At 41.3% G+C, this 18451-nt stretch overlaps 1 non-coding gene across 1 annotated transcript; it reads left to right on the top strand.

Annotated features, from left to right (window-relative positions):
* The first annotated feature begins 243 nt into the window (after positions 1-243).
* Positions 244-350, top strand: LOC130460183 (small nucleolar RNA R71). The gene has a single exon (XR_008920127.1). It is a non-coding gene; the product is annotated as a small nucleolar RNA R71 (small nucleolar RNA).
* The last annotated feature ends 18101 nt before the right edge of the window (positions 351-18451 follow it).

Below are 18451 nucleotides of genomic sequence, written 5' to 3'. Positions count from 1 at the left end.
ATAGTGTAAAGCAGTCAATTGGGCAGTTAATTGTTCAATAGAATTTAAATCATGCTACCACCCCTGTTAGATAGACCTCTAGGATTTCCATACTGGGCATTGTGAATGGCTATCTCCTCAATCACCTCCATAGCTCTAGGCACCTCAAGTTGCATGAACCTCCCACTGGCAGCTGAATCCAACAAACATCTAAACTCATTACCCAGACCATTATAAAACTGCTGAATCAAGAACCAATCTTCCAAACCATGGTGCGGGCATTCTCTTTGCAAATCCTTGAATCTCTCCCAGACCTCGAACAAACTCTCATCCGCTTGTTGTGAGATACCTAATATCTGACCCCTCAGACGAGCCGTTTTCTCAGGTGGAAAATATTTAACATAAAAAGCAAGAGCCAAGGATTCCCAATTATTGATTTTCAAAGCCGCCCGATTCAACCCATTAATCCACAGTTTAGCTTTCCCACTCAAAGAGAACGGGAAAAGTATCTCCATAGTCTGCTCCGGAGTCAATCCCTTTTGCTTGATGGTGGAGCAATATTGGATAAAGGACTGAATGTGAAGATTCGGATCTTCACCTGGTTCCCCACCGTACTAGCGTCTCTCGATCATGTTAATCAATGCAGGCTCAATCTTGAAGGTCTCAGCTGCAATAGAAGGCATGATCGCCTTTGGTAGCACGGACAGACTTGGCTTAGAATAGTCTGTAAGCCGTGGGGTAGGTGGCGGTATCAGATTTTCGTCACCCATCTCTATCTCTGAAACTGAATTTGTATCTGAAGGAAAAAGATCGCCAATATTATGATCAGAATCAGAGTAATTCCCACACCGTGCAATGAAAGTTCTTCGTCTACGAAAGGTTCTTTCGGGCTCAGGATCGAATGGAGTAAGATTACTAGTACCTACGGTCCTGGGCATAGACAAAGACTACAAAACAATGTGAGATCCGGTCTCAAGGAACGTGAGTTCCTTGAGTAGTAACAAACAATAATCTAGGATAAGCAATCAACAACAGAAAATAAAGCCGTTTCCCCGGCAACGGCGCCAAAATTTGACAGGCTAAAGTCGTATTACCTAATCAAAAATAACCTAAGGTCCACTAGCTAGGTAGCAAGGGAAGTCAGGATCGAATCCACAGGGAAACAATGTTCTTTCTACTATTAATCAACTAAACTAGACTATCGGGAAACAAGAATTTGTTAGGTTATGATACATATGATATTACATAAATCATGCGGAAACAACCATTAACCCAGGAATAAATATTATTTACACATAATCATATAGCATAATTTAGACGCATACTCTTTGTTGCGTGCCCTCCCTAGCTGCGCCCGAACCGAGCAAGAACAAGTCTTTAGGACTCCAAGTGTCGTCCCTCCGTAGATAGTCCACAGCACGTCCGGATCCGCCTTAAGATTGACCAAATAGAATCGCCCTTAAGGTACTAGAATTTTCGGCACTTTTGAGCAAGATGTGTGACTGAATTTTTCTCTCAAAAACTCACTTTGAATACTTGAAAACTCGTTATAAATTGTGAACCCAGGCCACATATTTATAGGGGTATGGAAAGAGAATTGGAATCCTATTAGGATACGAATTAATTAAACTTAGAATCCTACAAGAACTCTAATTAATTAATTTATCAAATAGAATTAGGAATTTAATCATTAACCGAACTCTGCACTTTTAGGAATCGTGCATGAACACAAACTCACACACACACACACGGCAGCAACGATGGGCCGCCCATGCGCGTGCGTACGAGCAGCAGCCCACGCAGCGAGGCCCACGCAGCCTCGGCCTTGGCGCGCGCTGGGCCTGCCTTGTGGTAGGCCTGGGCGCTGCCTTGGCTGGGCTTGTGGCGCGCGTTTGTCTTGCTGGGCGATGGCCTGGCTTCGAGCTGGGCCCTCGTCCGGCAGGCCTCGTCCGATGCTTATTCGTACGATACGCTTCCGATTAAATTTCCGATTCCGGAATTCATTTCCGATACGAACAATATTTAACATTTCCGATTCCGGAATTAATTTCCGTTTCGAACAAGTATTTAATATTTCCGTTTCCGGAATTATTTTCCGATTCCGATAATATTTCCGATTCTGACAATATTTCCGTTTCCGGCAATATTTCCGATTCTGGCAATATTTCCATTTCCGATAATATTTTCCGATACGTACCATGTTTCCGTTTCCGGCAACATCTACGACTTGGATAATATTTATATTTCCGATACGATCCATATTTCCGTTTCCAGCAATATCATCGTTTCCGGAGTATTCATTTCTTGCCTGTGACGATCTCAGCTCCCACTGAAACCAAGATCCGTCGATTCCGAATATTCATAGATGGAGTATTTAATGCCATTAAATACTTGATCCGTTTACGTACTATTTGTGTGACCCTACGGGTTCAGTCAAGAGTAAGCTGTGGATTAATATCATTAATTCCACTTGAACTGAAGCGGCCTCTAGCTAGGCATTCAGCTCACTTGATCTCACTGAATTATTAACTTGTTAATTAATACTGAACCGCATTTATTAGACTTATCATAGAATGCATACTTGGACCAAGGGCATTATTTCCTTCAGTCTCCCACTTGTCCTTAGGGACAAGTGTGCATTTCCTAATTCCTTTGTCGCTCGATGCTTGCTCTTGAACATAAGGTAAGAGTTGTCATCCTTATTATGTCCAGAGGTGTTCCTCGGTTTCAGAGTTCAACTGATCAAATAAACAGATAATCATAGCCTATGATTCATCCGACCACGGCCATGCATTTCACAGTTTCTAGCTCTCCGAGTGGCCTTGTACAACTTTTAAGCATCTCATCCCGATTTATGGGAGGACAATCCCAATCTTGCGATTTTGAGATTAGACTTCGTTTGATAGGTGATTACCTGAGCGTTGCCTTTATAGCCTCCTTTTACGGTGCGACGGTTGGTCAACGTCAAAGCAACCAGTTCTCAAACAAGTAATCTCAAATCACTCAGGTATTGAGGATTTAGTGTCTAATAATTTAATGAAATTTACTTATGACAGACTTTCATCTCTTACAGTAAAGTTTCATAGGTCTTGTCCGATACTAGTCTTCCCAAAGTAAGTATCTATGCAAATGATTATGACATTGCCATGTCCACATAGTTCAAGAAACAAAACTACTAGTCATCTTGCATTCTAATCGTCTAACGTTTTCTATGCGTCCAATTTTATAGAAAACTCCGATTAGGGACCATTTTCAATCTTTGACATTCAAGTTCACTTGATAGACATTTCTTAGTCACAGTACTGGTCCTGACAGTCTATCTTGAATATATCGTCAAATTGAAGGGACTCATCATTTAATAAACCACAAATTAAATGGAAAAATGAATTCTTTTCATTTATTGTGAATGATTAACCAATAATGTTTTACAAAGATTTAAACTCTAAAACTTTAAAACATTAAATAGAGACATCAAAGCCATTCTCCAATATGCTTGATTCCCATAGCTGCAGTGTGCGAGTTGTGCTTCGCCTGCGGCAGAGGTTTAGTTAATGGATCTGATATGTTGTCATCAGTTCTAATTTTGCTTATCTCGACTTCTTTTCTTTCAACGAACTCTCGTAGAAGGTGAAATCTACGAAGTACATGCTTGACTCTCTGGTGGTGTCTAGGCTCTTTTGCCTGTGCAATAGCTCCGTTATTGTCACAATACAGGGCTATTGGTCCTTTAATGGAGGGGACTACACCAAGTTCACCTATGAACTTCCTTAGCCATATAGCTTCCTTTGCTGCTTCATGTGCAGCAATGTACTCCGCTTCAGTTGTAGAATCCGCAATGGTGCTTTGCTTAGCACTTTTCCAGCTTACTGCTCCTCCGTTGAGGCAGAAGACAAACCCAGACTGTGATCTGAAATCATCTTTGTCTGTTTGGAAACTTGCGTCCGTATAGCCTTTAACAATTAATTCATCATCTCCACCATAGACCAGGAAGTCATCTTTGTGCCTTTTTAGGTACTTCAGAATGTTCTTGGCAGCAGTCCAATGCGCCTCTCCTAGGTCTGACTGGTATTTGCTCGTAGCACTGAGTGCGTACGCAACATCCGGGCGTGTACATATCATAGCATACATTATTGAACCAATCAATGATGCATATGGTATCCCATTCATTCGTCTACGCTCATCAAGTGTTTTTGGGCACTGAGTCTTGCTTAGAGTCATTCCATGAGACATGGGTAGGTAGCCTCGCTTGGAGTCCGCCATCTTGAACCTATCAAGCACCTTATTGATATAAGTGCTTTGACTAAGTCCAATCAACCTTTTAGATCTATCTTTGTAAATCTTGATGCCCAATATGTACTGTGCTTCTCCTAGATCCTTCATCGAAAAACATTTCCCAAGCCAAATCTTGACAGAGTTCAACATAGGAATGTCATTTCCGATAAGTAATATGTCGTCGACATATAATACTAGGAAAGCAATTTTGCTCCCACTGACCTTCTTGTATACACAAGATTCGTCTGCGTTCTTGATGAAACCAAAGTCACTGACTGCTTCATCAAAACGTATATTCCAGCTCCTGGATGCCTGCTTCAATCCGTAGATTGACTTCTTTAGCTTGCATACCTTTTTAGCATTCTTTGGATCCTCAAAACCTTCAGGCTGTGTCATAAACACAGTTTCTGTTAAAATGCCGTTTAAGAAAGCAGTTTTGACATCCATCTGCCATATTTCGTAATCGTAATATGCAGCGATTGCTAACATTATCCGAATAGACTTTAGCATTGCAACTGGTGAAAAAGTTTCATTGTAATCCACACCGTGGACTTGCCTGTAACCTTTTGCAACCAATCTAGCTTTGAAAACTTCAAGTTTCCCATCCTTGTCCTTTTTCAGTTTGAAAACCCATTTGCTTCCAATGGCTTGATAGCCATCTGGCAAATCGACCAAATCCCATACTTGGTTTTCAGACATAGAGTCCAATTCAGATTGCATGGCTTCTTGCCATTGCTTGGAGCTAGGGCTCGTCATAGCTTGTTTGTAAGTCGCAGGTTCATCACTTTCAAGTAATAGAACGTATAGCTCTCGTTCGTCAAAATACCTAAGTACCTTTCCGGTTGAGATCTATATCTTTGCGATCTACGCGGGGTAACATCTCTAGATTGACCATGATTCTCACCAGATTCTTCTAAAGATTTCTGAGTTTCATCCTGAATGTCATCTTGAGCATTCTCTAGAGTTTGTTGTTCGACTCGAATTTCTTCGAGGTCTACTTTTCTCCCACTTGTCATTTTGGAAATGTGATCTTTCTCCAAAAAGACACCATCTCGAGCAACAAACACCTTGTTCTCAGATGTATTGTAGAAGTAATACCCCTTTGTTTCCTTTGGATAGCCCACAAGGATACATTTGTCAGATTTTGGATGAAGTTTGTCTGAAATTAATCGTTTGACGTATACTTCACATCCCCAAATCTTAAGAAAAGACACATTTGGAGGCTTTCCAAACCATAATTCGTATGGAGTCTTTTCGACAGCTTTAGACGGAGCTCTATTTATAGTGAGTGCAGCTGTATTTAGTGCATGTCCCCAAAATTCTAATGGAAGTTCGGCCTGACCCATCATTGATCTGACCATGTCTAGCAAGGTTCTGTTCCTCCGTTCCGACACACCATTCCATTGTGGTGTTCCAGGAGGAGTCAATTCTGATAGAATTCCACATTCTTTCAGATGGTCATCAAATTCATAGCTCAGATATTCACCGCCTCTATCAGACCGCAGTGCCTTAATCTTCTTGCCTAATTGATTCTCTACTTCACTCTGAAATTCCTTGAATTTGTCAAAGGATTCAGACTTATGCTTCATTAGGTAGACATAACCATACCTATTGAAGTAATCAGTGAAAGTGATAAAGTAGCTGAAACCACCTCTAGCATTTGTACTCATTGGTCCACATACATCTGTATGGATTAAACCCAATAGTTCATTTGCTCTTTCTCCAACTTTAGAGAAAGGTTGCTTTGTCATTTTGCCAAGTAACATGATTCGCATTTACCATAATCCTCTAAGTCAAATGGTTCTAGAATTCCTTCCTTTTGAAGTCTTTCTAAGCGTTTCAAGTTTATATGGCCTAATCGACAATGCCACAGATAGGTGAGATCTGAATCATCCTTTTTGGCCTTTTTGGTATTTATGTTATATACTTGTTTTTCGTGATCTAATAAATAAAGTCCATTGACTAATCTAGCAGATCCATAAAACATCTCTTTAAAATAAAACGAACAACTATTGTCTTTTATTAAAAAGGAAAATCCCTTAGCATCTAAGCAAGAAACTGAAATGATGTTTTTAGTAAGACTTGGAACATGGAAACATTCTTCCAGTTCCAAAACTAGCCCGGAGGGCAACGACAAATAGTAAGTTCCTACAGCTAATGCAGCAATCCGTGCTCCATTTCCCACTCGTAGGTCGACTTCACCCTTGCTTAACTTTCTACTTCTTCTTAGTCCCTGTGGATTGGAACATAAGTGTGATCCACAACCTGTATCTAATACCCAAGAAGTTGAATTAGCAAGTATACAGTCTATAACGAAAATACCTGAAGATGGAACGACTGTTCCGTTCTTCTGATCTTCCTTTAGCTTTGGACATTCTCTTTTGTAATGGCCTATTCCATTACAATAAAGACAGCTTGATGTGGACTTGTCCTGCTTTGATTTAGCATTGCCCTTGGACTTTCCACCTTTATTGAACGGTCTCTTTCTAGCCTTGAGTAAATCTTTGGCTTCACAGTCCAGTATTATCAGCCTTTCTGACAAGGTGAACAAATTCTGCAACTGTTTCTTCTCTTGGTTCACTTAGGTATAGTTGCTTAAAGCGACCAAACCCACTGTGCAGTGAATTGAGCAAGATAGAGACTGCCATCCTTTCGCTTATTGGTGTTCCTAGTAGACTTAGGCGATCAAAGTATGAACACATAAGATCCACATGGAACCTCAGTGGGACGCCTACCCTCTGTTTAGTGCGAAGGAGCTGAACATGTGTTTCTTGGACCTCCATCCTATAACACCTGTTGGGAGAACTAACCTTTAGACCAGACATTGATTCAATCAACTCATGGACGTTTAGGTCCCTGTCCTCCGTACTTCCACGACAGATATCCCTCAGATTCTTGATGAGCGTAAAAGGTTCATAGGCTACAAACCTTTTAGCCCAATCATCAGGGATATTGTTCAGCATGAGACTCATAACCTTTTTGAGATCCGCATCCCAGGCGTAAAATCTCTCAGGGGTCATGTCTCTGGCATAGTAGCTTGGCATGGGATGTGACAGTACATACTCAAGTCCATTGAGTTTGACTATTTCAACTAGCTTAGCTTCCCATTCAAGAAAATTTGCCAGGTTCAGCTTGACCATAAGCTCAGAACCCATGATGATGTTTTGATTGTTGTTTGCCATATTAAAACTACAATTGAAAAGAATAAACAAATAAATAACCATTCACAGTTTCTCTTAATAAACTTAAATTCTAGCATACATGCATAATTCAATGTTTATTAAGCATTTTATTCAAGTTATGTGTTCCGGCAGGTGTGAATAAAATGATTCCAAGATCCTAAAATCATTGAAGAACTAAGCACAGTTTGTCGACTTAATCCTAGAACATCTTAGGTAAGCAAAAGCCTTTTGCTAATAGTCTAGAAACTATTCTTGGTTGATAGGTACGTCTAAGAACTTATTAGGTAAACCTATCGATTTTGCCACGACATAAAAGGACTCCTTACTTATATCGTTGAGTTTCACCAAAACTAACATGTACTCACAATTATTTGTGTACCTTGCCCCTTTAGGACCAATAAGTAACACCTCGCTGAGCGAAAACTATTACTAGATTGATGTAAAGGATATCCAAGCAAGTGTATATTTTGGCATGGCACCTTTTAACTCAATTTTTAAGTTTGGAACTTAAGGCTCTTACTATGTTGGTTAGATTTTAAGTGAACTAAAATCCTTAATCATGCAACATAATCAAGCTTTTGATCTCATGCATTTTAAGACATATTTAAAAGCAATAAATAACTTAAAACATGCATAAGATAAATGTGATCTAGTATGGCCCGACTTCATCTTGAAGCTTTGACTTCAAAGTCCGTCTTGAAAATCTCCGTGGGAGGCACCATTTTCTTCAAATAGGATAAGCTATAACTAATTACAACTATTTGATGGTTCGCAGACCATATTTGAATTGAAAAATAACTTTGGTACTTTAGACCAACTACATTCAAATTAATGGTACGCAGACCATATTTTCTATCCTATTTGGGCCATACTAGTCACTTTACAACCTGCAAAACAGTACATATACAATATATATACCATTCACCCATTCATTATCATGAATGGCCCACATAGCTGGTTAGTAAAACACATTATGCATCACGTAAACATTTGCAGCAATTAATCAAGGGCACCAATAATCTACCAATTATTCAGTCCTTATTAATTCTAATCAAGTTGTTTTAACCTTAAGGATTTGTAGACCTAATCAAGAGTTTATGACTAAAAAGCGCTCCCACTTAAACCAATAAATTCATATGCTTTACTAATTTTAAACATAAAAATGTATTTCTAGTCTAACCGGAAACATACAAATTTAATTAAAATTTAAAGCTCATATAAATTTATAATTGAATCCAAAAAGTTTAATTTAATTTCAGTCGTTATTTAAATTAATTCATGATTTTAATTTTTAGTAAAATAATTAGAATAAATAAAATTTATTATAATTACAATATTCAAAATTAAAATCCAGGAAAATAATTTAAATTATTAATTTTAAAATTAATTAAAATTACGTGAACTGAAATTTTCAAATTAAACATTCAAAACGATCTAATCGTAACGCAAACACCCTATGCATTGCACGCCCATGGGCCGCACGCACACAGCCATTGCTGGCCATGTGCGCGCAGCCCATGCGCTCGTCGCATAGCTGCTGCATCTTCCATCGCAAGCCATCGCACGCTGTGGTGCTCGCTGCGCGCGCGCCAGCGCTCGTCGCACGCGAGCCATCGCTCGCAGTGCGCGCTCGCCAGCGCTCGCTGCGCGCGCTCCATAGCTCGCTGTGCGCGCGAGCCATCGCTCGCTGTGCGCGCGACATCGCTCGCTGTGCGCGCGACATCGCTCGCTGTGCGCGCGAGCAACGCTGGGCGCAGCGCTCGTGGCACGCGAGCTTGCGCTCGCTGCGCGCGAGGCTGCGCGCTCTTGCGCGAGGCAGTGCGCGTTGTGGCGCAGCTCGCTTGCTGCCCACACGCGACTGCCTTGGCTTGCCTTTCGCCCATGCCCATTTGTTCATAGCTCGTGGCCCACGACACAAGGCAGGGCTGCTGCCTTGTGCTCGTGCACCATGCCTTGCTCATTGCATTGGTGCCGCACGGGCGACGAGCTCCCTTGCTCGTCGTCGCATGCCCGCACTATACAACACCCCTTAAGGGTAACACGAAGCGTCCATTGCTTTGTGCGTGCAAGTTATATGAACGAATCGCATAAAAATTTAAAATTTATATTTAAAATTAATGACAAATTAATAAATAATATTAATTTCATAATTTTAGGGCGAAAAAATCGAAAATTTATTATTCAATTGATTTCCGATTGTTATGGATTCAAGTCTAGGTCATAAAAATTTAAAATTTATCATAAATTTACAATTTTTATGGTGGTTTTTAATCATAGGTTTCTAATTAAATTATAATTAATTATGAAAATCAAATTAATTCTAAATTATTCTAATTTTCAACAAATTAATCATAATTACAAATTAGATTGCATAATTAACAAGGCTAGGCATTCAAACTTGTTAAACATATACAGTAGGTCAATCAAAAATTCAAGATTTATCAACAAGAATCGCAAATATTTAATTTAACATCTTAAATTTACGAAATTTTGCATTCGAAAAACTAAAACCTTCGAAAAGTCATAGTTAGGCTTCGAATTTGAGAATTCTGGGTTCGGCAGAAAAATAACTATTTTTGTCAAAATTTTAGAATGCCTTTTACATGCGGAATTGACACAAAAATCACTCGATTTGGATGAGTAACGAAGAAACTGCCGAAAAACTGCGTACGTATAATTAAATAAACGCAATTTGCAATTAATTAACAATTACGAAAATTAACCACCCCTTTTAATTCTTGCAAATTTGTAATATTTAACCATGTTCATGCAAATTAGATTATGAAAATAATAAGGGGCTCGTGATACCACTGTTAGGTTATGATACATATGATATTACATAAATCATGCGGAAACAACCATTAACCCAGGAATACATATTATTTACACATAATCATATAGCATAATTTAGACGCATACTCTTTGTTGCGTGCCCTCCCTAGCTGCGCCCGAACCGAGCAAGAACAAGTCTTTAGGACTCCAAGTGTCGTCCCTCCGTAGATAGTCCACAGCACGTCCGGATCCGCCTTAAGATTGACCAACTAGAATCGCCCTTAAGGTACTAGAATTTTCGGCACTTTTGAGCAAGATGTGTGATTGAATTTTTCTCTCAAAAACTCACTTTGAATACTTGAAAACTCGTTATAAATTGTGAACCCAGGCCACATATTTATAGGGGTATGGAAAGAGAATTGGAATCCTATTAGGATACGAATTAATTAAACTTAGAATCCTACAAGAACTCTAATTAATTAATTTATCAAATAGAATTAGGAATTTAATCATTAACCGAACTCTGCACGTTTTAGGAATCGTGCATGAACACAAACTCACACACACACACACGGAAGCCACGATGGGCCGCCCATGCGCGTGCGTGCGAGCAGCAGCCCACGCAGCGAGGCCCACGCAGCCGCGGCCTTGGCGCGCGCTGGGCCTGCCTTGTGGTAGGCCTGGGCGCTGCCTTGGCTGGGCTTGTGGCGCGCGTTTGGCTTGCTGGGCGATGGCCTGGCTTCGAGCTGGGCCCTCGTCCGGTAGGCCTCGTCCGATGCTTATTCGTACGATACGCTTCCGATTAAATTTCCGATTCCGGAATTCATTTCCGATACGAACAATATTTAACATTTCCGATTCCGGAATTAATTTCCGTTTCGAACAAATATTTAATATTTCCGTTTCCGGAATTATTTTCCGATTCCGATAATATTTCCGATTCTGACAATATTTCCGTTTCCGGCAATATTTCCGATTCTGGCAATATTTCCATTTCCGATAATATTTTCCGATACGTACCATGTTTCCGTTTCCGGCAACATCTACGACTTGGATAATATTTATATTTCCGATACGATCCATATTTCCGTTTCCGGCAATATCATCGTTTCCGGAGTATTCATTTCTTGCCTGTGACGATCTCAGCTCCCACTGAAACCAAGATCCGTCGATTCCGAATATTCATAGATGGAGTATTTAATGCCATTAAATACTTGATCCGTTTACGTACTATTTGTGTGACCCTACGGGTTCAGTCAAGAGTAAGCTGTGGATTAATATCATTAATTCCACTTGAACTGAAGCGGCCTCTAGCTAGGCATTCAGCTCACTTGATCTCACTGAATTATTAGCTTGTTAATTAATACTGAACCGCATTTATTAGACTTATCATAGAATGCATACTTGGACCAAGGGCATTATTTCCTTCAGAATTGGTTGGTTTGTATGCTAAGACTACGAACGATAATTAAACAATTAAGAATTCAGGAATTAAAGGATCTAGGGCATAGGTTCACCAACAAATAACAATCCAGGACGATAAACAATCACAATGATCAACAAAGAAATTAATTAGACTAGCATGCTCTCTCGAATCGATACTAATCATAGACTTAGAATTAACGGGCTCTCGCTACGTATTAATCCTAATTCCACCTATTGACACAAGCCTAAACATCAAATTGCATCTCTCGAATCTTAACTTGATATCAAACTACCACAATTAAACCTGCGCAAATCTAATTGTATAGTAATAATAACCAATCAATAGGAATTAATTACAATGCCAACAATCACAATTATTCAATGTCCCTTCATATTATTCATGGATCCCCAAACCCTAGAAAATAGATTACTCAAGCATATTAACAATAACCAAAGCAATTAACATAATCGAAAGCATTATTAAGGCAAGACAATGAATGAAATTAAGGAGCAATACCTAATTGAATGGCAAAGGAAATTGAAAGCTTGAATTTTTATTGAATTTGAAACTAAGTGTTTTGAACTAAATTTGAGAGAAAAAGCTAAGCTTAGGAAATTAGTCTAAGTGCTTAATACTAGAAAATAAGATAATGAGATGTTTTACTAAATTAACAAAGGCTATATTTATAGTTTAGCCCAAAAAGCATTAAGAAAAACCAGAAAAACTAAGTAAACCGCGCGCACAAAATGCTCCTAGGTTGTCGTCGCCCGGTCGGGCGGCCTTCCGCCCGTCGGGCGACCAGCTCGTAACCCGCCCGTCGGGCGCAGGTCTGCCCGCCGGGCGGAGGGAGACTTCTGGAAATCTTCTCCGCGCGCCCGGTCGGGCGGCTCTCGCCCGTCGGGCGGAGGGCGATTTCTGCTGCTGCTGCTTCTGATGGGCGCCCGGTGGTCACCGGGCGAGACTCCGCCCGTCGGGCGCCCTCTGACGACCCGATCCTCTGCTTGCTCGCCCACAACACGTCTAACTTCCGGGGCTCGATCATGAACATCTAGGGCTCCCGTAAGTCGACAAAAGTCGTCCCGAACTCCCTCGGGATCATGTAGTGGCCTAAATCATCAAGAAACGGGCCTAAAAAGACCAATTTCTCACTAAGTATTCCTGAAACTCAAGGCACACTAAAATACACAGATTAGTACTAAAATGGCTCCTAGGAGCTCATTTGACGCATAAAAGTACTAAGGGACGGGGGTGAAAACAATATATAAAACGCACATATCATTCCCCTGAAATACTTCAAAATCCAATGGGTTGAAATTCCCCTAAAATATTGACGGGTTGAAACTCCCCTGAAATAATACAATATCCAATCTCCTAAAATATTTCCAATGGGTTGAAAATCCCTTGAAATAATACAAGTCAAAATTCCAACGGGTTGAAATCCCCCTAAAATAGTCCGAGTTCAATGTTCCAAGTCCTAGTACAAAGAGGAAGCCCCCACAAAAGAATGAAGCTCCTCTCAAACATTTCCAACGGGTTGCAAATCCCGAATACAAGTACAAAATCCAAAATCCTGAATCTTCAGAGTGGCACTTAGAGTCAAGTCTAGGTCGCATTCATTGCATGAATATCATTTCATGTGTCGGGAAGTCCAAGTTCTAAAGTTCCAAATCATGTGGTAACTAGGTGCTCGGACTCATTCTCTCAGAATCCTATTCAAGATGACTTCACTAGCAACGACCGTAGCAGAGCTCTATGAATGTGTTGAGGAAGCTGAGGCTCGCATAAGGGCGCTCGAAGACAATCAAGAAACTCTCTTCCATGCTGTGGGTCCTTTCGAGGTTGAGGAAATCTTTCATAACCAAAGGCCTGTGCCGCACCCTATACAACCAAGTGAAGGGTCGGAGTCTTGGATTGTTACCAGATTGCCTCAAGAAGACATTTGTGGGATATGGGCCAGCGATGATGAAGACACATATCAGGACCCTCCTATTGAGAACATCTCTGACATCGAATGCCGAGAAATTGTGAGCGCCGACTGGTACTTGGAACCTAAGACAGAAAAGAGTGTTCAGGGCATGACCAGATCCGGTCGAATTCAAGAGCCAGTCAACAGAACGACACCGGCAGCTAACATCCCTCTACCCACCACGGAGAACCCTTTGATCAAGCAATTGAAGCGCACTAAGGCAGAGGTTAATATTTGGCAACATATGGCTTCCTCCGTGGAACATCACACTGCTCTAATCAACGCTCTTGTCAAGTTGAATGTCACCCCAGAGGTCACTCCGGACGAGTTGGTCGGGTTACTTACAAATCTGGAGGAAGGAATTTCCTTTACAAATGAAGACCTCCCACCTGAGGGGGCAAGCCATCACAAGGCCCTCTATCTGACTGTTGAATACAAAGACAAAATCATCCCCATGACTCTAGTGGACAATGGGTCAGCCATCAATGTGTGTCTTCTTCGCACTGCTGAGAATTTGGGTTTCACCCCTAGTGACTTTTCTAGTTCCTCCCAAGGTGTTCGCGCCTATGACAACACTCGCCGGGAAGCGATGGGAACTCTCACTCTTCTACTCCGAATAATCCCAATCGAGCACAAAGTGAGCTTTCAAGTGCTCAATATCAAAGCAAGTTTCAATCTCCTTTTGGGAAGACCTTGGATCCATGACCTCAAAGCTGTGCCATCCTCACTCCATCAGAAAGTCCGAATGGAGGTCCAAGGAAATGTCATTAATCTAAATGCATCCCATCCAAGAACCAAGATAGCCGACAAGGCTCTGATATTAATAGAACATGATGACAATGACGAAGACCTTTGGGGGTTCAATGCCGAAGTTGGAGCCATCGAGTCCAAAACGAATCCCATGGCAAGGCACATGATGATCAAGCGTGGGAGCTTCTTGGGCACTACTCTGCCACCGCCTACCGAATTTCCTTTCAAGACTCATGGACAGACTGACTGTTGTGGTCTGGGATACAAGCCGACTAAGTTCGATAACAAGCATCAAAAGGCTAAGCTAAAAGCCCGTCGAACTGGCAATGATCAATTCAAAGTACTTCCCCATCAACGTACACTCAATGGGCAATTCACAAAAGAAGGAGAGGATGACTTGTACTTTGACTTTCCAGAGCCTTTCTACGACACTTCAAGAGGGATTCTATACCCTGGATTCGAGATCTTTCAAGATTGTCATTCCTCGAGGATGCTCCTCCAATACAAGACAAGGCCACCCTTGAATGCCTTGATTCATCAGCCTTTGGTCTCTTGTTTGGCCAAGAAGTAACACCAATCATTTCCGAAGATACTATGATTCAAATTATCACTCAAATCGAAGATTTCGACCCATCTAAGCTGATTACTCCAAGTGAGAAGATGGTCAATGGCTGGAGAAAGTCCCTCAAGATATCTGCTCCAAATGGCAAAATGTTCAAGATTACTGTGGGCGAAGGATCTATGATGAGCGAGTCCGAGTCAGGATCTGAGTCTAGTAATGAGTCTAAGAGTCTAGGGCTAGAGTCTTACATCAATCAAGAGCCTCTAAAGGGCGAGCTTCAAGTCAAAACTGTCGATGTAATGATTGCCAATTTCAATAACACTTCAATTTCCTCTTACTCTTCGAGTCCAAATTCAAAACACACTTCTAATCCAAACAACTTTGCTTCACAAGAAACTGACCTTGAAATACTAAAAGCTATTGAAAATCATGAAAATAGGACGCCCATAATTGAGGAAACAGAAAAAGTTAACCTTTCTAACATAAGTGATTCAAAACTAGTTCAGATTGGTCTGACTCTATCTCAAGCAGAGCGGGATGATCTTGTCAAGCTACTTTCAGAGTACATAGACGACTTCGCATGGTCCTATCAAGCTACTTTCAGAGTATGTAGACGTTTTCTCATGGTCCTATCATGATATGCCAGGGGTTTATCCAAGCATCGGTCAGCATAAAATTCCCCTTATTCCAGGTTCAAAACCCATCAAGCAGAAACTCCGTCGCATGAAACCGGATATTTCCCTCAAAATTCAAGAAGAGGTCTCCAAGAAGCTAGAGGACGGGTTTATTCGAGGAGACAAATATCCAGAATGGATTGCAAATGTCGTCCCAGTTCCAAAAAAAGACGACAAAGTACGAATGTGTGTGGACTACAGAGATCTTAACAAGGCCAGCCCTAAAGACGGTTTTCCATTGCCTCACATCGACATCTTGGTCGACAACACCGCAAATCATGCCTTACTCTCTTTTATGGACGGGTATGCAGGCTACAATTAGATTCCCATGGAAGAGGAGGACATGGAGAAGACAACCTTCACCACTCAGTGGGGTACATATTGCTATACAGTTATGCCGTTCGGACTGAAGAACGCGGGGGCTACATATCAAAGAACAGCCACAGCCATCATGAGCGATATGATTCACAGGGAAATTGAGGTATATGTTGACGACATGATTGTCAAATCCAAAGAGAGACATGAGAATACCTCGGTACTCCGAAAATTCTTCGACAGGCTCAGACAGTACAATATGAGGCTCAATCCTCAAAAATGCGCGTTCCGGGTAACCTCAAGCAAGTTACTCAGGTATTTTATCAGCTCTCCGGGCATCGAGGCTGATCCTTCGAAAATCAAAGCAATTCTAGAGATGAAGCCACCAACGAATGAAAAGGAAATTCGGGGGTTTCTCGGCAAACTGCAATACATCAGTAGGTTCATTTCGAAGCTCACTATGATTTGTGAACCAGTATTTTGAAAGCTCCGCAAAAATGAGCCCAAAGTCTGGGATGAGGACTGTCAACATGCGTTTGACGTTATCAAGAGTTACCTCTCCAACCCGCTAGTTCTAAAGCCAGCCATGCCAGGGATTCCCCTCAGGCTCCACCTTACAACAACAGATTCAGCAGTAAGGGCCATGCTTACCCAGGAGATTGAAGGCAAGGAGAATGTCGTATACTACATAAGCAAAAAGTTAATCGAGTACGAGACCAGATACACTCAGCTCGAGAAACTCAGCATCGCCTTGGTTTGGGCCACAAAGAAACTACGGCACTACATGCACTCCCATACAGTGCACGTAATCAGCAAAGCGGATCCTCTCAAGTACTTATTTGAAAAACCAGCTCTCAACAGACAGTTGTCCAGATGGTTGGTCATGCTAGCAGAATTTGGTCTCAAATACATGCCTCAAAAATCTATCAAGGGTTCAGCAGTCTCAAACTTCCTAGCCGACTGTCCCATCGAGGCAGAAGAGGAGGATTACGCCTTACCCGAGGAGCAAATCTTAATGACAAGTGACGACTGTTGGTCGATGCACTTTGACGGTGCTTCAAATCAGAACGGATGTGGTGTTGGAGTAATTCTAGTATCCCCGGACGACACCCACATTCCTATATCAGCAAAACTGTAATTCAACGTCACAAACAATGCGACAGAATATGAAGCATGCATTATGGGCCCAGAAGCCTCCTTAGCATTGGGTGTCCAGAAACTTCGAGTCTACGGGGATTCCTCCCTGATCATCAATCAAATTTCCGGCAAATGGAAAGTAAGGAGCGAGAGCTTGGCCCCATACCAGTCCTATCTTGAGAAGCTGTCTGAGAAGGTAGAAGAGCTTCGCTATACATACCTCCCGAGAGAGGAGAATCAATTTGCCGATGCACTGGCAAAGCTGGACTTAATGATCAACATTCCAAATGGCAAGGCCGAAATGCCATTTACAATTGAAACACGTCAAGAAGCAACATATGTCCATGCTATTGACGACATCGAGCCAGACAGAGACGAGCCCTGGTTCACAGACATTCAAAGGTATCTACAACATTCTGAATATCCTCCACACTTTTCAAGCAAGAGCTAGAGGGCTTTACGGCCAATTTCGTCATAGAAGGCGGCGTTCTATACAAGAGGACCCCCTAACGGCCTCAATATTTGATGTATTGACAAGCACGAAGCTTAAAGAGTCATGGACACCGTACATGCCGGAGTTTGTGGCACCCACATGAATGGGAAGATGTTGGCCCTCAAGATCATCAGGGCTCGATATTACTGGACTACCCTAGAACAGGATTGCTACTTCTTTGTCAAGAAATGTCCTACTTGCCAAAAGTGTGCGAATCTAAAGCACATTCCCCCATCATTGCTATATCACTACTACAAATCTTCACTTGTGCCACGATTTATGCCACGGGAATAACAAATTTGTGGCAATTTTTTCGCTTGCCACGGGAATAATAGATTTCATTGCAAACTAAGAATGTATGCCACGGGTGAAATTTTTTCGTGGCATAATATTTGGCAGAAAGCGGGATTCTTTATTTTGGAACCCACGTCCCCAAATTTTCATTCACATTTGTCGTGAAAAATCCCAAATTCAAAAACCTAAATTTACTCATCCTCAATTCGAACTTCCTCCGTGCTCCTTCACACCCTCGACCCCCATTCATTTTCCAACTCACCTTCTTCATTGTCGCCATCAACTCCCGTTGGTCATCAAGCAACCCTCGTCACGAGATTAATCAACCTGGTAAATTTACATCATTGTCTCTCATACTCTTCAAGAAAAATATAGGGTTTTGATTTATTTATTTATGAATTGTTGTACAATTTTGATCCATGAATTATGTAAGTTCAATTTTCTAATAATTCAAATTTGTTTAATTTTAAAGCTTTGAGAATTTCCTCTTTCGGTTTTCCTCTCCATTGAAATCTCAATTCTCATAAAGATTGTGGAAGATTATAAGCTTTCTCACATTCGCCAGGTATGATTTATTTCTTTTTCTATCGATTTTTGTGTTTGTTGTTTGGTGATGGGGAATCCGTTAT

This window comes from Spinacia oleracea, chromosome 4 (assembly GCF_020520425.1).
Source record: "Spinacia oleracea cultivar Varoflay chromosome 4, BTI_SOV_V1, whole genome shotgun sequence".
Taxonomy (NCBI): Eukaryota; Viridiplantae; Streptophyta; class Magnoliopsida; order Caryophyllales; family Amaranthaceae; genus Spinacia; species Spinacia oleracea.
Note: the sequence above shows the minus strand (reverse complement) of the source record. Positions and strands in the feature narration are given on the sequence as shown.